The sequence below is a fragment of the Mercenaria mercenaria genome, chromosome 11 (genome assembly GCF_021730395.1).
Source record: "Mercenaria mercenaria strain notata chromosome 11, MADL_Memer_1, whole genome shotgun sequence".
NCBI classification, from domain to species: Eukaryota; Metazoa; Mollusca; class Bivalvia; order Venerida; family Veneridae; genus Mercenaria; species Mercenaria mercenaria.
This window is the reverse complement of record NC_069371.1, coordinates 17154054-17174975: the sequence shown is the minus strand read 5'-3', so window position 1 is coordinate 17174975 and position 20922 is coordinate 17154054. Positions and strand designations below refer to the sequence as shown.

Here is a 20922-nt window from a genome sequence, read left to right as displayed (position 1 = left end):
ATATAAAATGAAACTTTACACATGTACATACACACACATACATATACATAGATGTCCACTAATGCACTCATACATATACATACATGCACATGAATACATGTACACATGCACACACTTGTACACTTAAAGGCATTTGGTAATTAAATAAATGTCTCAACAAGAGCGTGAAGTACTTACCAGATGCGTGATTTAATCAGTTGGCATATGTGTGATAATCCTAACAATCCAATTATACACTTTAGTCAGTCGACAGCTCATTTTAGATAGGGCAATAAATGGGTTATTAAAATTCGTAATAATTCTAATTATGATGTAGCTATCATTTTATTGCAGTAGCATTTACCGAGAGTAAAAAAGGTCAAACGATTTAAAATAATAGCTGGGAGTGTCTTTTTAAATATTTACCCAATTATCGCTCCTGAAAAATGGAGTCCATAGCGCACTTTACCTCCATTGCGCGCCATTGACTTAGCACAAATATTCTACTGTTTGTGTGCCATTTTCATTAACTTTAGCCGGCAAGTTTACCCAATAATCGTTCTTTAAAAAATTAGTCTGTTGCGCACTTTACCTCCATTACGTACCATTGGGGTGTGATTTAATCAGTTGGCATAGGTGTGACAATCTGATAATCCAATATATATCTTAATCAGTCGGTAGCTTATTTTAGATAAGACAATAACAGTTTGTATATTTTTAACATAACTTTTTTTGTTATATCCGTTTAAGAGAAATTTGATATTAACCTGGTTTTATGACTTTTAGCATGTTGGAATAATTAGTTTCAAATTTAATTGCCATCCCAATGACATTTCCATATAAATGAATAATCGTTCTTTTATAAATTGAGTCCATTGCGCACTTTATCTCCATTGCGCACCATTGCGCACTTTAGGCGTACCGCTATTACTAATTTTCTAATTTCTTAATTACAGTCCGATATCTATATCTCTCACTATGTAAGTTGAACAAAAGTCTTCTGGACTGGAATTCTACTTTATCTAATACATGTAGCCTTGAGTGACTGATTTTTTAAATCCTGACAGAGATGAGTACAGACAATAATTATTTTAGTTTGTTCTGGTTGTGACAACTGGTTCCACCATGTAACACCAACAGTTTCAAGTTCATGGATCATGTCAAGAAGAACAGGATTTCACATTTGGGAGAGCACCGGACTTCAGATTATGAAATGTTCCATTGTTTCAATTTCACTATCAAAGACCTTACAAGTTCCATCTATTTGGTTCTGATTAAATATAGCACTTTCTGATTGTAAAATATATGTTCCACACATAAACTTTAATTTGATAACTAGTCTATTTGTATCCCGTGAGGAGCACGGTTTTTTATATAACAATGGATGCACTTTATTCATCTGTATGACGTTAAGATTTTAATTTTTCGTTGTAGTTAGGTTAGCACAGTCTTGTATGATTTCATTTTGCCAATATTTATGCACAGGGTCTCTAACTGTTTTCTTCCATATTTCTTTGCTCATGGATTTTCAAGTAACTTCTCTGGATCTTTTAGACTGTACTTTCAAAATATCCGTCTGACCGCGATAAACCAACTCGCACTAGATGGTGTTTTCACTGTTAGTTGTCTGCGAGCCACACGTTTCTCAACCGAGTTCTCACTTTGTAAACAGACATTGTGGAAAAGTATTAAGGCTTGTTTATCAATGTTTGCTTCGACCGGTAGAAATCCTGTGATACAATATATAGCTGGGTCTGCTGTGTTTATGTTGGAAGTGTGAGTGTTTGCTTTATTCAACAACCCCTTACTAGGAAGCTGCTAACCCCTGTAAATAAACCAGTCATGCCCAAGGTCAACATATCCCAGGACGGTGTAGAAAAGCTCCTCAAAAACCTTGATCCAAGCAAAGCCTCTCGCCCAGATGAACTGCCACCTAGGTTATTGAAGGAACTGTACTTAGAAATAGCCCCTGTCCTTACCTACATATTCCAAATCTCCCTCAATACTGGTAATTGTCCCCAATGACTGGAAGCATGCAGTCATTGCCCCTGCATATATAAAAGGCCCTAAGTGTAAACCCTCTAATTATCGCCCCATATCCCTCACATGTACCGCCTCAAAGTTAATGGAACACATCCTTGTCTCCAACATCATGTCCTTCTATGATCAGTTTAACATTCTCAGCGCTTACCAACATGGTTTCAGGTCGAAACACAGCTGTGAAACCCAGCTAATAAGTTTTTCCCAAGAAGTCAGTGACAGCTTAGAACTAGGTCAACAAACAGATATCATAGTCATGGACTTCAGCAAAGATTTCGATAAGATAGAGCATCACAAACTAGTCCACAAGTTACAAAGACTAGGTGTCAACCCACAGGTCACTTCTTAGGTCAAGTCCTTCCTTCAGGGTCGCACTCAGCAGGTTGTCGTCGAATGTCACAATTCAGACAATCTCCCCGCCTCTCTGGTGTCCCACAAGGCTCGGTCCTCGGACCTTGCCTCTTCCTCTCGTACATAAATGATCTGCCTAAAAGTGTTAAGGGCAAGGTGAGGATGTTTGCAGATGATACAATAGTCTATGTTACGGTCAAATCAAACCAAACAGTGATGCCCACGTTCTACAGCAAGACCTTTTAAGTCTCGAAACCTGGGAGTCTGGTTGGTCCATGGAATTCAATCCAGATAAGTGCAAAGTCCTAAGAATCAGTCGCAAAAGAAACCCTGTAATCTTCCCTTATAACTGCAAGACACCGAGTTAAAATCGGCTGATTCTGCCAAATATTTAGGCGCAACCATTAGTAAAGACCTATCATGGACCACGATAGCTATGTAAATAACTTAATAGGTGAAATTAGACAGAATACTAACAAAAAAAAAAACAAAGAAAAATATCAAACAGGGAATGCCACGCACCAAAAGCGCAGCCTCCTCAAAACAAACCCCCCAGCACGCAAACGCGTGCACCACACACACACACACACACACACACACACACACACTCAAAGCTTACACATCAGGACAAAACGAACAAAACCATTTTGGAAATACATAAACAGCCAAAAAAGTGACAAGCAAGGCATCCCCCTTTTGAAAACTAAAAACGGTGAAACTGCAGAATCCGGCCAAGCTAAGGCAGAAGCCTTGAACAATCAGTTTACTAGTGTTTTTACTAGAACAGAATACTCTTCATTGCCTTACGAGAAACCTTCAGCAGACAAAATGAATCATATTATTATTACAAATAAAGGTGTTGAAAAAATACTGGCAGTTCTTAATGTTTCCAAAGCCATGGGTCCAGACGGCCTTCATCCAAGAGTATTAAAGGAACTTGCACCTAGTATTGCAGGCGTTTTAGTACATTTATTTCAAAAGTTAATTGATAGTGGTATAATCCCAAGTGACTGGAAATCTGCTAATATATGTCCTCTTTATAAGAAAAACGATAGGTCTCTACCAAGTAATTATAGACCGGTATCTCTTACGTGTATATGTTGTAAGATTCTGGAACATGTAATTTGCTCGAACCTAATGAGTCATTTTGATAAACATACTGTTTTAAATAAACATCAACACGCTTTTCGTAAACATCACAGTTGTGAAACCCAACTTGTCACGGTGATAAATGACTGGGCTACTTCAACAGAAAATTCTAAACAAGTCGATATATTTATACTTGATTTCGAAAAAGCTTTCGACACTGTACCCCACGAACTGTTAAAAATTAAAATTACATAAATACGGAATCCCAACGAACATTTTAAATTGGATAGGTGCATTCTTAGTTAACAGAAACCAACGAGTTATAGTCAACGGTTCCAGTTCAGATTCTTCAACCGTACTCTCAGGAGTACCTCAAGGAACGGTGTCAGGACCAATTTTTTAGTCCATATTAATGATATATCAAATGACATATCTTCAAATATAAGGCTGTTTGCCGACGACTGTGTTTAAAATTTGTTATAGGGAAATTAAAAACCAGCAGGACTGTTTGGATCTACAATCAGATGTTAACAAACTAGGTAATTGGGCCAAATCTTGGGGTATGAGATTCCAACCCGCCAATGTAATATGATGACGCTTACTAGAAAGAAAAATATCATTAAATATAACTATACTTTGGATGGGACAAGTCTTAAATTTTTGACATCAATTAAATACCCAGGAGTACACATCACAAATGATTTGAACTGGAATAAACATATCGACGAAATCTACAACAAAGCATATAGAACCCTAGGATTACTAAAAAGGAATTTATCCATGTGTCCCCGTGAAGTTAATCTTCAAGCCTACAAAGGATTAATTCGTCCAGTTTTGGAATATGCTAGTTCAGCATGGGATCCACATCAGATGTATTTACAAGACAAGTTAGAAAACGTCCAAAAAAAGATCAGCTAGATTTATTTCTTCCAACTGCAGTTATGAATCTGGTTCTATGTCGAAAATTTTAAGTGAATTGGAACTTATTCCGTTGTTAGAAAGAAGAAAGCAAAACAGGCTAATCCTGTTTTGCAAAGGACTCAATTCTATGGCAAATCTTCCACTTGATAACCTGCAACGACCATCTCGTTTTACAAAGAATATGCATAGTGATCATTTCAACAGAATTTATGCAAGAACTAATGCATTGAAATACAGCTTCATTCCAAATACAGTCAGAGATTGGGACTCTCTACCTCCGGATTTAATCAGTAGATATGACAGCAACCAATCCAGTCTCAACATTTATAGCAGCAGTCGGGGAGGGGGTTGGGGGGTTGGGTGGAGGGGGGGGGGGTAAATTTTAAAATCTTAGCAACTTGACGCAGGCGCGGTGAGTAAATATTTCATTATGTTTCACCGTAACCAATCAAGATCAAGATCAAGGAACAGTCTCCCTGTGCCTTTGCAAGCTAGTCCCAGCCAAAGAGCTATAAAAATAAATATTTTATAGTTCTTTGTCCCAGCTTAGAAGTATTTGCTGGGCAGCTACCACCCTTCCATCAGTTCTAATTCAACTTCCTGATTTTACTTTTTAACCTGACCTGCAAAATAGTTAATTTACTTTATCTTTGAGATGCACATAATCGCTGTATTCTTATTATTTTTTTAACAGCTATCCCTGACAACGCGCTTGCGTGTAGCTCTTTAATTAGTGCATTTAATGGGATCGCTAATATTTTAAGATTTTAACATAAACTTTATAAATTATGAAAAAATTCCTATGGAACAAATTCCTATTACGCGTTTAGGTAATCAAGTAAGCCACTTTGCGGGTAATTTTGCTTCATTTTGAGTACAGCAGATTTTCCTTTCAATTTGTATGATGTAAGCAGCAACTCTTACAGAATAACATTTTATCCCAAATTCTCTCCAAAGTAACGTAACAGTTTCACGTTTTGTCATGTCAGTTTATTTGCAGGCCTAAAAATTCGTCATCCAATTTTTTCGTACCCATGTCGATTCGTACACGTGCTTGTGGTCAAATTCATTATTAAGATTATGACTGGAGTTTCTTCTTTTCAGTTACAGCTGTGTTGTTCTAGTGTTAATGGAGAAAGAAAAGATGGAGTGCAAAAGTTAAGAATAATATATAGGAAGTGGCTAGGGGTCTTGTAGTTTAAGAACTTCAGCGCTCTCGGTTTATATACTGGATTTGGACGGGAGCGCTGAAGTGCACTCCGTAGGGAAATCATACCAATAATCGTGCCAGAAATCTGACACGCTCGCGTTTGTAAGAAATCAGCAGCAGCACTTTCTGATCAGTTAATATATAGTCAAATCTACCATTGTGCCAAATTTTACACATTAAAACCCATAATTGATGGCAGAACTACCTGACAATTTCGAACTGGTCTGAAACGTTTACTCTACACCACCATCTTGCTCCTTTGAAATACGAGACTGATCTTTCACCCGCGCGAACCGCTAAGAGCACTCACATGTGCCGCTTCGTATTTGAAGTTGCATCAGCATCCCGGTGGCAAAAAAAACTTGGGAAAATGGTTATTATCCCCCGACAAAAGTCGGAGGGATATAGTTTTGGCGTTGTCTGTCCGTCCGTCTTTCCGTCCGTCCTTCCGTCCGTCTGTCCGTCCGGAGCCATATCTAGGAAATGGTTGGGAATATTTATTTAAAACTTCATATACTTGTTCACCACTATGAGTTCTTGCGGCCCGTCAGGTTTCAGTCAGATTGCCCAAGTAACACCAGAGTTATGGCCCTTAGAAGTTTCTAGTGTTAACTATATAGGGTACTATAAATATGGCAATTTCTGCATCATAACTTTTGATATATTTGACCTTGAACTATGAAACTTAAATAGAATTTAGATCACCATAATGTGGTTGTGTACACACAATTTCATTCGGATTTATGTGTAAATTAAGAGTTATTGCCCTTTAACTGTATAAAAATCCACATATTTGTGCATAACAAACTTACCATTTGGTAGAATTTCATTAAATTTCTATCATTCTTTTCCATGAACATTTATTGTAAACATGTGAAGTTGTGTACCTACACCTGGTCACCCCCTTACCTTGATCACACCCCCCCCCCCCCCCCCCCCCGCCCCCCCCCCCCAAAAAAAAAAATCAAAAAAAAAAGTCCTTATTTTAGATTTTTTTCAAACAAACTTCATATACATGTTCACCACTATGAGGTTATGGGGCCAATCAAGTTTCAGACAGATTGCCCAAGTAACACCAGAGTTATGGCCCTTAGAAGTTTCTAGTGTTAACTATATTGGGTACTATAGATCTATAGATATGGCAATTTCTGCATCATAACTTTTGATATATTTGACCTAGAACTATGAAACTTTAACAGAATTTAGAACACTATAATGTGGTTGTGCACAGACAATTTTGTACAGATTTCTTCTGTAACTTCAGAGTTATTGCCCTTTAATTGTCTAAAAATCCACATATTTGTACATAACAAACTTACATTTGGCAGAATTTCATTAAATTTCTTTCATTCTTATCTGTGAACATTTATTATAAACATGTGAAGTTGCACACCCACACCTGGTCACCCACTTGCCTTGGTCACACCCCCTCCCCCTCCCAACCCCCCTCGGAAATTTTGATAGGGGGTCATCATGACCCCTTCATGTTTGACTTTGGGGGTCATTTTCAGTTTCAAGGGGTCATTTTTTTAAGTTTCAAAAAATGAATAAAATGGTAATGAAATCTGTACTGTATAAAAAAAAATCCAATAGAAAACAGTGTTTTTGTTAACTTGCAATGTGCTGTTTAGAACAAAAAGAAATACATGTACATCCACAAATTAATTTTTTACACCTTTTTTAAATCAGACAGTAATTGCAACCTTTTAAATGCATCTGCCTAACTGAGGGAACTTTTGTGAAGAGTAAGTGAAGAATTTTTTGCAGCTCAATACAAAAGGACTGTTTTGATACATGGCCAGCATTTCATTTTGCCATTTTCAACAAATAGCCAATGTTTTTTTACAGAACCCTCTCGGTGTGCAGACTTTTATATGAATGCTTGCATTTTTGGTCGAGACAGTTTCAACAGGGTTTTCCCCGCGTGCAGATGACAAGAAAAACGTCATCTTTTGTTGATGCACCATTTTTATACGCCCGTTTGAAAAACGGGACGTATTATGGGAACGCCCCTGGCGGGCGGATGGGCGGTTGGGCGGGCGGGCGGCGTCCACAGACCTTGTCCGGAGCATATCTTCTACATGCATGGAGGGATTTTGATGAAACTTGGCACAGTTGTTCACCATCATGAGACGGAGTGTCATGCGCAAGACCAGGTCCCTAGGTTCTAAGGTCAAGGTCACACTTAGAGGTCAAAGGTCAAATTCAAGAATGACTTTGTCCGGAGCAATCTTCTTCATGTATGGAGGATTTTGATGAAAGTTGGCACAATTGTTCATCATCATGAGACGGAGTGTCATGCGCAAAAACCAGGTCCCTAGGTCTAAGGTCAAGGTCAACTTAGGGTCAAAGGATACAAGAATGAAAAATTCAAGAATGACTTTGTCCGGAGCATATCTTCTTCATGCATGGAATGATTTTTGATGTTAGCTTGGCACAGTTGTTCACATAATGGAGGGAGTGTCATGCGCAAGAACCAGGTTCCTAGGTCTAAGGTCAAGGTCACACTTAGAGGTCAAAGGATACAAGAATGAAAACTTGTCCGGAGCATATCTTCTTCATGCATGAAAGGACTTTGATGAGCTTGGCATAATTGTTCACCATCATGAGACGGAGTGTCATGCGCAAGAACCAGGTCCCTAGGGGTAAGGTCAAGGTCACACTTAGAGGTCAAAGGATACAAGAATGAAAACTTTGTCGGAGCATTTCTTCTTCATGCATTGAGGGATTTGATACAACTGGCACAAATGTTCACAAGCATGAGACGGAGTGTCATGCGCAAGAACCAGGTCCCTCGGTCTAAGGTCAAGGTCACACTTAAAGGTCAAAGGTCAGATACAAGAATGACTTTGTCTGGAGCATTTCTTCTTCATGCATGGAGGGATTTTGATGTAACTTGGCACATTGTACACCATCATGAGACGGAGTGTCATGCACTGGTCCCTTCTTTTGAATTACTTCCCTTTGCTGTTACTATAAATAGCTTATATTGTAACTTTTTCATTACAAGTCGTAGGGAAAAATCGAGACCACTTTTCTGTAGTACAACATGCATGTTACATCCAATTCTGAGGTGTATTTTGAGCTATCTCTACCTGGTAAGGATTTTTTGTGGACTTGTAATTTTTTTTTTTTCGATTTTTTTTTTTTTTTTTTTTTTTTTCTCTTTAAAGATTAACTTCCCTTAGTTGTTACTATAAATAACTTACATTGTAACTTTTTTATAATTGACCGTAGGGAAAAACCAAGACCACTTTTCTGTGGTACAACATTGATATTACTTTCAAATTTTGGGTGTATTTTAAGGTATCTCTACCTGGTAAGGATTTTTTTTGTGGACTTAGAAAAATAAAAGAATTACAATAATTTCTAAAAAAAACAACATTGTAAACAACTAGAAAATTAAAATTCCATTTGCAAATACAGGTGCTAGTGTAAACAAATTTGCTGTGACGGGCGTATATTGTGACATTCTGCACCCTTGTTGTTGAATGGTTTACCGTATAAAGAGACGTCGATATCGAGCTGATAATTAAACCTAGAACGCAGTCTACCTTTACTACTTCGTACCTACGCGCGAATCAGTACTTACTTACAATATTGGGTACGAAAATTCGCATCGCCATAATTTCGGCTGGTAGTTGAGTTGCGCCGCCAATGACGCGTTCAGAATTATTTTGAGGGTCATTTTGAAAATCAGTGTGCTAAAACGCACAAAAAAGTGCGTCAAGGAAAACCCTGACGAAATGATGATGATCTAACAGTGACTTGTAAAAATCGGCGATTTTATTGTAAGATTTGCTTGCAGAATTTGATAAATGGTGTTAATTGATGTAGAAGTGATTACTTTATCAAGATACCCATACATCTTCGTTCAAAATTTCAGTTGACTACGTTTGCAACGAAAAGTTGGACAACTTTTTATTTTGGTATGGTTTCATAGTAGGCCTGCAGGGGGTTTTTTTTGGCCGTTTTTATAGCGGTTATTCGGCTATATTCCCATTGCCAAAAAGTATGTATTTTTCCCAAAATGAGTGCAAAAATTCCCAATCTACATTCTGAAAAAATTTCCATCAGAATTGCACAAACATTGACCAAATTATGGACAATTTTGTAATGGAAGTATGTTAAAGAGGTTGTACAATGTGAAACAAGTGTATGGGAAAGTGCTTAAACACATCCTTGCTATATCCTATGGGACTAAATATTTCCCAATTTGGAACATTTACGCGTCAAAATTCCCAATTTTGGGGGTATAGGTTATGTTCCCAAATTAGCTAGAAAAAACCCTGGCCTGGTCCAAAACTCTAAAGCTGCAACTATGAAAAAACAAAACATAAAAAAGCGGCATTTAGAGTTTTGGAAGCCAGGACTAGGGGACCTGTAGCCGAACTAATCCGATGTATACAGTCTGTTTTATATTGTGACGGTCAGGCCAAAATTTGCCAGAAACCGAGTGGAAATTGAGTTTTATGAAGTTTGCATTTAACACCAAATTTTGACATTTTTCTGCACTCTACTTGTAATACATAATAAATACAGACAAATACCTGATAATCTTGCTTGTTTCTATCAGTAAATCAGTAAAAAATATGATAGTTTCGAAATGAAACACATTAGCAGAAATCCTATGTAAACAACCTCCCAACTGCAGTGAAGTATGTACCGCGTCAAATCGCCGACCGGTGAACCGGTCAATTTCTTCCCCCATTTTTTTAGCTCAACTGTCACAAAGTGACAAGGTGAGCTTTTGTGATCGCGCGGCGTCCGTCGTCCGTCCGTCCGTAAACTTTTGCTTGTGACCACTCTAGAGGTCACATTTTTCATGGGATCTTTATGAAAGTTGGTCAGAATGTTCACCTTGATGATATCTAGGTCAAGTTCGAAACTGGGTCACGTGCCATCAAAAACTAGGTCAGTAGATCTAAAAATAGAAAAACCTTGTGACCTCTCTAGAGGCCATATATTTCATGAGATCTTCATGAAAATTGGTCAGAATGTTCACCTTGATGATATCTAGTTCAAGTTCGAAACTGGGTCACGTGCCTTCAAAAACTAGGTCAGTAGGTCAAATAATAGAAAAACCTTTTGACCTCTCTAAAGGCCATATTTTTCATGGGATCTGTATGAAATTTCGTCTGAGTGTTCATCTTGATGATATCTAGTTCAAGTTCGAAACTGGGTCACGTGCGGTCAAAAACTAGGTCAGTAGGTCTAAAAATAGAAAAACCTTGTGACCTCTCTAGAGGCCATATATTTCATGAGATCTCCATGAAAGTTAGTCAGAATGTTCACCTTGATGATATCTAGGTCAAGTTCGAAAGTGGGTCACGTGCCGTCAAAAACTAGGTCAGTAGGTCAAATAATAGAAAAACCTTGTGACCTCTCTAGAGGCCATATTTTTCATGGGATCTGTATGAAAGTTGGTCTGAATGTTCATCTTGATGATATCTAGGTAAAGTATGAAAGTGGGTCACGTGCCTTCAAAAACTAGGTCAGTAGGTCAAATAATAGAAAAACCTTTTGACCTCTCTAAAGGCCATATTTTTCATGGGATCTGTATGAAATTTCGTCTGAATGTTCATCTTGATGATATCTAGTTCAAGTTCGAAACTGGGTCACGTGCGGTCAAAAACTAGGTCAGTAGGTCTAAAAATAGAAAAACCTTGTGACCTCTCTAGAGGCCATATATTTCATGAGATCTCCATGAAAGTTAGTCAGAATGTTCACCTTGATGATATCTAGGTCAAGTTCGAAAGTGGGTCACGTGCCATCAAAAACTAGGTCAGTAGGACAAATAATAGAAAAACCTTGTGACCTCTCTAGAGGCCATATTTTTCATGGGATCTGTATGAAAGTTGGTCTGAATGTTCATCTTGATGATATCTAGGTAAAGTTTGAAAGTGGGTCACGTGCCTTCAAAAACTAGGTCAGTAGGTCAAATAATAGAAAAACCTTGTGACCTCTCTAAAGGCCATATTTTCATGGGATCTGTATGAAAGTTGGTCTGAATGTTCATCTTGATGATATCTAGGTCAAGTTCGAAACAGGGTCATGTATGGTCAAAAACTAGGTCAGTAGGTCTAAAAATAGAAAAACCTTGTGACCTCTCTAGAGGCCATACTTGTGAATGGATCTCCATAAAAATTGGTCAGAATGTTCATCTTAATGATATCTAGGTCAAGTTCGAAAGTGGGTCACGTGCCATCAAAAAGTAGGTCAGTAGGTCAAATAATGAAAAAACGTTGTGACCTCTCCTAGAGGCCATATTTTTCATGGGATCTGTATGAAAGTTGGTCTGAATGTTTATCTTGATGATGTATAGGTCAAATTTGAAATTGGGTCAACTGCGATCACAAATTAGGTCAGTAGGTCTTGAAATAGAAAAACCTTGTGACCTCTCTAGAGGCCATACCCTTGAAAGGATCTTCATGAAAATTGGTCAGAATGTTCACCTTGATGATATTTAGGTCAAGTTTGAAACTGGGTCATGTGCCTTAAAAAACTAGGTCAGTAGGTCAAATAATAAAAAAACCTTGTGACCTCGCTAGAGGCCATACTTTTCATGAGATCTGTATGAAAGTTGGTCTGAATGTTCATCTTGATGATATCTAGGTCAAGTTTGAAACTGGTTCAACTGCGGTCAAAAACTAGGTCAGTAGGTCTAAAATTAGAAAAATCTTTTGACCTCTCTAGAGGCCATATTTTTCAATGGATCTTCATGAAAATTGATCTGAATGTTCACCTTGATGATATCTAGATCACTTTCGAAACTGGGTCACGTGCGGTCAAAAACTAGGCCAGTAGGTATAAAAATAGAAAAACCTTGTGACCTCTCTACAGGCCATATTTTTCATGAGATCTTCATGAAAATTAATGAGAATGTTCACCTTGATGATATCTAGGTAAAGTTCAAAACAGGGTCACGTACCTTCAAAAACTAGGTCAACAGGTCAAATAATAGAAAAACCTTGTGACCTCTCTAGAGACCATATTTTTCAATGGATCTTCATGAAAATTGGTCAGAATTTTTTTCTTGATAATATCTAGGTCAAGTTCAAAACTGGGTCACATGAGCTCAAAAACTAGGTCACTATGTCAAATAATAGAAAAAACTACGTGATACTCAAAACTGGGTCATGTGGGAAGAGGTGAGCGATTCAGGACCATCATGGTCCTCTTGTTTTTGTAATTCACCTGTTACATACATGTTTTGAATTTGTTGAACGTTAGCGAGCAGTGTAAAATCATTTTTCTCTATGTTTTTTTTATCTGTTACAATGAAATTAATAGAAACCTTCTAAATTCACGAATGTATAATTGATCCAAACAAGAAAATGTAAAAGAAAAGTCAAAGGATCTATGCATTGCATTATATTTGACATTATGTTTTTAGCTCACCTGAGTTTTTTGGTATCGGACCATAGTTTAATATGGGTCTGCTTAGAAGCAAAGACAAAAAGGAAACTGAAAGGGAAAAAGATGAAAATAGTGAGCAAACCAAATTGGGATAAGTGTGATAAAGACTTATAAAAGGGAACTCAGTACCAGATTAAATTTTAATGATACAGTGAAACACCGCTCGCTCGATGTCGCAAGGGGATGAGCAAAATGCTCGAGTTATTCATGGTTTCGAGCGACCCAAACATTGACCAACATACGAAGAAAGTTGAAGTTTGTTTTACCAATTGTCATCGAGACCATTTGCAGAGGAAACAGTGATGCGTTATAATAACACACTCGTGACATTTTCAAAAATAAAACGTATTACAAACGTTATTTATGATAGATCGTAAATGGCACATGTGAAGAAACAGTTAAGACATTATTTTATTCGAAATACTGTAATCGAATTCGCAATTTTCTTCTCCAAATTAAGATCTCATTTTATCGTCTCATTTTTATGAAAAGGCTATCTTATTTCCTTTATTTGCATGCAAACAACTGTTGATTAAAATATTAAGATCTCATAATTATCTTCTCGATCCCGCAGAAAAAAGTAATAATTAATAACAATTTTGATCAATAAAATTTTTCTTCCACCTTTCATCAATAATTAAATTTATTATCAGATCAAATATACCGACAAACAAACATTTAAGTTAGTCGGGGAATAGACCATGCAATTCTCACGACGTGCGAAAGTTTTAAATTAACCGATACATTCTGACCGCCAAAGGTGTGAAAAATGTTGACACCTCTGCTCGAGTTTGCCATAAGCAACAAAGAGTAAATTAATACACAGGGACCAGGTGTCATGCTCGAGCGATCGAGTTATCGATGCTCGACCCAGCCATGGTAATTTCACATAGAAAATAGAAGAAAATCGGCAGGGACCACATGAATTGCTCGAGCGAGCCCGGGTGCTCGAGTCATCGATGCTCGAGCGAGCGGTGTTTCACTGTAAACAGTCAACTAGTGAGCAAATCAAAAAACTGAAAAATACTCTACATCATGCAGGATCAAAAGCGATACCTAACTATAGGAAGCTAAAAAGCCTGAGGTCAGTAGGTAGGGGTATTTGGAATCGCAGTATAAGTAATTCTTCAAAGAGGTGTAAATTACTATTTAAAAAATGGAAAGACTCCAATAAAAAATGTGAACAGAGTAAACTTGAAATGAAACATGAATAAAAGAAATTAAAAAGACTACAGAGAAGAGCACATGCAGAATCTAAAATGAATTATATAAATAAGCTTATGGAGTGTTCTGAAAGGGATCAAAAGACTTTCTACAAAATGATTAAAGCACAAAGAAACACTGAGTGTAGTGAAAACTGCATATCTTTAATAGTAAATGGTGTCGAGAAATCACAACCTGAAGAAATCTTAGAATCATGGAAGAACCATTTTGAAAACTTAGCTACACCTCCAGAAAGACAGGATGAAAATGATATTATTGTTCTTCAAAATAAATTAATATTTGAAAAAGAGACTGAAAGTGGAACATCTATTGAAAAGGTTACACATCAGGAAGTAGATAGTGCAATAAAGAATATGAACAGTGGGAAAGCGCCTGATAGGGATGGAATCTCTGCGGAACATTTCAAGCATGCAAGAGAAGAGTTAGTTCCAGTTGTAACTAATACAATTAATAAAATATTCACAGAATTAGATGTTCCAGATAATCTCAAAGAAGGTATCTTAACACCAGTTCATAAAAAAGGGAAGGATATATGTATGCCCGGAAATTTCAGAGGAATAGTGGTAACTAACTGCATAATGAAAATACTTGAAAATATCCTCAAACAAGAGTAGATAGAATTTTTGATAAACAACAGAATCCGTTGCAAAGAGGCTTTACGGCAAACAGCTCAGCTATAAATGCAGCCTTTATCATATCAGAGACAATTTTTAATATAGGGAGTAGAGACCAGTTAATAATGGCTAGTTTCACTTTGGATGCACAAAAGGCATTTGATACAGTGGATCATGAAGTTCTATTTAATAAACTGTATCATCAAGGCATAACTGGACATTTATGGTTACTACTTAGGAACTTATATAAAAAAGCAACAGTGAAAGTAAAATGGAATGGAGAACTATCGGATAAATTCTTACTTCAGCAAGGGACCAAACAAGGCGCAACCCTCTCAACAACACTATTCACTATACAAGGCGTACCACAACAGCACACTAGACTGCTTATCAGTAAGTGAGTTGGGAGCAAATTTTGGAGAGGTCTCGGCAGCTGCACCAACCTGTGCAGATGACACAGCACTATTAGCCACTTCAAATGAGAATCTACAAGCAATGGTGCAAATTGTTGAATACTGTACAATGAAAGATAAAGTTACAATAAATGCAGACAAGTCTGAAATTTTGAATATACGGCTAAAACAAGATCAGATAGGGAAAATGAAATGGGCCCATGTTATGGTGATGGCATTCCTTACTGTTGACAGATAGGGAATAAGTACTTTGTGCATGTAAAAGTACAGGTTTCGGGCTTTCTTAAGATGTATAACATTACATACTTTCCTGCGATTTCTTACACACTGTAATCAATGGTAATAGATAATATGGTCGAAAAATGGTGTTTTTTCATCGTTATGGTGTTGCAAATAAAAAATGGCAAATTTTCAAAAAAGAAAGTCAAATTATTTCTTTATCAGTGAAGGAATTAAGTTTTAATAAAAAAAATACGAAAACAGGCCTTCGTTATGTTATTTTGGTTTTTGAAGGTCTGTCTCTATCACCCTATTACAAAGGCAACAGTGATATGCCAGATACAGTATGGTAGTGTGTGCTGTTGCTGATAATCATATACCACTCTGAATATAAAGATTTTGCTTCAGGTCCAAATGAAAAAAATTGAGTCATAATTTGGTAACATGACTTATTTGCAGTGTCCGTAGATCAATGTTTGCAATATGTAAATTGTAAGACCCACAAATAATATTTCCTATTTTGTATTATTTTCTATTTGAGACTGACTCAGAGAATTAGCAGAACTAAACATCTTTCTGCTTCTGCGACTGGTTATTTGTTGGGAAGCAACAGAAATTTGTCCGTAGACCGTAGTGTCCGTAGATCAATAATTTAACTGTAGATAATTTTCTTAAAACCAGTACATAATCAATGAGCTTGGGATATTATTGATGTTTTTGTAAGGATATACTGATTCCAAAGAGATAAAACTTTCATCTTTCAGAGTATTTTAGAAAAATATGTTTTTGTCTATCTTTTCAAGTGAAAATGAACTTTAGCAAGCTATAAAACCAGTTTCACTAAGTGTACTTTAGCCAGATTGCATTATTTACATACAGTATAACTATCCAATATGAATCATCAAACTATAATGTACATTTAACCACACTTGATCTCTTAACAGAGCGATTTTTTATATTGTCACTTGATCTACGGACACTACAAGAATGCATGATATGTACACAATCTCTAATATACTTAGTGTTTTACAGCTTTTTGAAAAATTAACATTATAAAAGGGAAATTATAACAAAATGAGTCCAAAAAGAAACAGTACAAAAGATAACAATGAAGAGAATGAAAAGAATTATGTGCTTGAGAGTAAGAAGGCCAAAATTATGCGTAGATACAGGGCAAAAGTTAAAAGTGACAGTGCAAAATACGAAAAGATGAAACTTAAGGACAGAGAGAGGAAAAAAAGGGAAAGGGAAATGCAGAGAATAGCAAAACAGACTGATCCAGTACTGTGCAATGAACTAAGACGTCAAAAAAGAGAACAGCAGAGAAGATTTAGGAATAAACAGAAGTTAGATAAAGCCTTGATAGATATTTCCCTCTAGTTCTTGATTCAAATAAAAAATACGGAACAGACATAACGTTGCGCAAGAAATATTCTCATATGCTATTCTCTGTTAAAACACTAAAAGCTAGAATAACGTCACGTTATCGTGCGGTGACGTTAATGTTTTTGTTGCAAACAAGAAAGAGTGCTACTATATTTTATCTACTATTTTAGATTAAAGGCATATTAGAATCGAAATAATTCGGGAGGTAATATGTCGTACAAATAATTGCACTAGGACTGCGCCCTCATTAAATTATTACGCCCGACTTATAACCGCCCATCGTGCATAGTGTTAAAAAACTCTTTTACTATAAATTATTTCTTAAACAAGAGCTGTCGGAGGACAGCAACGCTCGACTAATCAACACTGTCTTAATATCGAAAGCAGGCTTTAGTCAAGTAATGGAGGAATGAATCTACAGCTGATGAATGTGAAGTTCAAAATAGGGGCGAAATTAAGATAGAAACCAAAATCGTAGAAAATAGGGATTGTAAGCAGGTAGTGTGAGCCTGTCGGTGTGTTGCCCGGTTAAACATGACAAGCTCGTGCGCTGCTAAAGCAGATGACCGAAGTTATGATAGGTGTTCAATGCCATGTCCCGGAATTAGTGAGGAGCGTCATGCAGACATACCAGCTTTAATGATAAAATTTAACCAAAACTCCTATGTAAGAAAAAGGCAAATTTTGTAAAATGCGAAGTTGAGTTATTGACCCTTTGCACTGCATGTCATATCATGACAGTGAACCAGTGTGTGAAGTTTCAATCCTTTCCCATTAGTGGATACTGAGATACCAGCTTACATACAAAAACTTAACCAAAAATTTATATGTTGAAAAAGGGGCATAATTTTGTAAAAAGAGCAAAATAAAGTTATGGGACCTGCTTTGTGCATGTCAGATCATGACAGTGAACAAGTGTGTGAAGTTTCAATCAATTCCCATTAGTGAGTACTGAGATCAGGGTTGGCATGGTATTTACCAGTCCGGTAATTCCCGTACCGGGAAATACTCCTAAAAATTGCAAAAGTGGGAAATACTGGGAAATACTGGGAAATACTCAAATTTTCAGCAAAAAACAGTTTATTTTGACAAAAAAAACCCACAAAATATCTGTTAAATAACTAGCATTTGCATGCACACATACACTATGGCAAAAATCATATTATATTCCACTGTCAGACCCCTGGTGACCATGAAAGTTCCTTCATCACCAGTCCAATTCCTCTTTGGACCTTAACATGCGGAAGCAAAACACCAGTTTTGCTGCTTTTTTCACTCCAAGTCTATTTCTAAGTTTTTGTTTGAATGACAGCAAAATTAAAAAAACACTCTCTCAATGCCACCAGAGCTAGCTGGCATAACCAGAAGTTTTTTTGCTAGTTCACAAAGTTCCAGACACACAGTTTGTGATCGTTCCACAGCACGCCACCACACTGCTGGCTTTGTGTTGTTGATAGTGGCTTCATGGAGTAGAGCTTGTGGTATCTCTGAGCTTTGGGTCATGTAGGGAATTATTTTACAGCAAAGTATTGTTACTTTATTTGCAACAAACATGTGCAATAGGATAGTTAAATATAGTGCTTGGGGCTATACTGTATATTCTGTATCTTTATAGAATCTGTCAATAATCCACCAATTAGCAGTAACCCCTGTATTTTGGAGTGTATAATTGGACTTTTTGAAAGGAGTGTAATCTTGCCTGAAGTTAGTATGATAAAATTTTTGGGTCAAATTTACAACGAATGTAAGGCCTGAAGAGTATTTCCCAGTATTTCCCGGGAATTACCAGTATTTCCCGCGTCCCGGGAAATACGAGTATTTCCCGTCTTTTTGCCAACCCTGACTGAGATGCCAGCTTACATACAAAACCTTAACCAAAAAATTCTAAGTCGAAAAAGGGGCATAATTTTGTAAAAAAGCAAAATAGAGTTATGGAACCTGTGCAGTGTAAGTCAGTTTATCACAGTAAATAAGTGTGTGAAGTTTCAATCCATTCCCACAATTGGTTACTGAGATACCATCTTACATACAAAACCCCAAAATATCTAAGTCAAAAAAGGGGCATAATTTTGTAAAAAAGCAAAACAGAGTTATTGAACCTGTGCAGTGTAAGTCAGTTTATCACAGTGAATAAGTGTGTGAAGTTTCAATCCATTCCCACAAGTGGTTGCTGAGATACCAGCTTACATACAAAAACTTAACCAAATTGGGACGCGGACGCCGACGCATGGGCGAGTCCAGTAGCTCTACTATTCTATGAATAGTCGAGCTAATAAAACTAATCCGGATCTTGTATGTCTTTGAATCGTTATGACTTCATTTCTGTGTACGTACGTTAACTACTACAAGGAATGTATTTCGTTTCGCTTTGTTTAATCTATCAGTGGTTAAAGAGGGTAAACACCCACTGGTTTATGCTCTATTTTGGCGGTATCTGACCCTAACAAAAATTGACCAGGAAATACTACCGGTCGATTTTCTGAATAAAATTGATTGATGTGTTTTAAGGCATTTATATTTTATTGGTTAGATATGATTATTAACTTTCTTAAAAATCTCGTAAGCTATCAATTCTGAGTAAACTGCTATGCCTAAAAAGTGTCGAATTTGGGACAAAAACTGTTGAGACTTATTTTAGCGTTGTATGTACCTGTGTTTCTTTCTCTCTGTCTGTCTTTCTGTCTGTCTGTCTACGTGTGTGACTGCGTGATATTGTGTGTGTTTGAAGGTAACCAGGAAAACCACAACGGAATACAATTTTGTATCAAATTTTGTGTATTTTTTTTCAAATTTTCCTATTAAAAGATTTTGTTTCTAAGTGTATTCAAAACATATCATAGTTCACTGGAAGCTTAAACTTGTGTTTCTGTTATTACAGTCTGGTAAATACTCATGCACTAGTATGTAGTGTCCGTAGAATGCACCACTATATATTGGTTCATCGAACTGTCACATGTGTTATTCTTTTTCAAATTGTTTGCTGTTTGTTCAAGGTTGATAGAGGTAGGTTTTTTGTTGTGTTGATGAGTTCTTTTGTTAGTACAAACTGTTTGGAATACAAGTTTTTGTCTCAAATAGTTAATATTTTAATTCTTAATGGACATTTTCAACAAAAGATTTCATAGCTGTGAATAATTCAACAGTTTTCTACTGTTATTTTCGAAGTATGGATGTTTGAAAGTCAATTTTCTAAACTAAATTGTAACAAAAAGGTTAAAATGATGGTGAAACTAAGGTTTAGACACAGTATGAATTTCTGTAGTGTCCGTAGATGTTATAACAGTGATTCTTTAAGACAAGTTAATGATATTTAAAATGTTTAAAATGTTAAGCATTTGTTTGTGGCTACAAGAGTGTGCTTTTTATGCAAAATCTTTATACATTTTATGCCAGGATAGAGGTTAGATATACATTTTCTACTTAAGAAACACCATGAGAAAAAAATTTTGACTCAGGTTTTGGAAATATGTAACCATAAAAAAAGAAGCATTCACATCAGTTGTATTTTTATGATTGTGTAAACCTTACTTTAGTTAGTCATTACATAACTTTCTCTGTATATTGCAACAGCATTGTTGGAATCATCATCAAATCATGTAACATGTTTTGTAGTGTCCGTAGACATTTTAAAACATCTTAATGAACCAATTTATTTTCAAAACTCATAAACTTTTAGTCCTGAGCATCTGTTTTGCATAAAAGCACAATGTCTTGTTAGTGAACTGAAGTAGTTTTCCTATCATTGTCAGCTGTTCTGTTAAAATAAAAGAATTTGAAAAGTTTGATAAACAATTTGTGTTATTATAATCATACTTCTTATGCAAATATTAACACAATGATGTCTTCTATCGAGTGGTTTACGAGTGAAACTTGCTAAATTGTACTTGTTTAAGCAAGTTACAGTCAAAATGAATCTTTACTTCAGTGTTTGACTGTTTTCCATAAATTACACATTGTTATGCCTTGTGTTTGTAGTGTCCGTGACTCTGCTACCCTCATATAATTGCTGCCTTGTAAATTTTATAGCAGACAGTCCTAGTCAAAAAGGTTTTGATAT

General features: G+C 36.4%; 1 protein-coding gene across 2 annotated transcripts in view; it reads left to right on the top strand.

Moving 5' to 3' along the window:
* Window positions 1-5213: 5213 nt before the first annotated feature.
* The window catches only part of LOC123530778 (bifunctional 3'-5' exonuclease/ATP-dependent helicase WRN-like), a 108185-nt gene continuing 92476 nt past the window's right edge, over window positions 5214-20922 (top strand). Inside the window, exon 1 of one of the 2 annotated variants that reach the window (XM_053518655.1) lies at window positions 5214-5286. The gene's annotated coding sequence lies outside the window, so the exon portion shown is untranslated. Of the gene's footprint in view, window positions 5337-20922 lie in introns of both variants that reach the window. The other variant, XM_053518656.1, reaches the window with a different exon arrangement.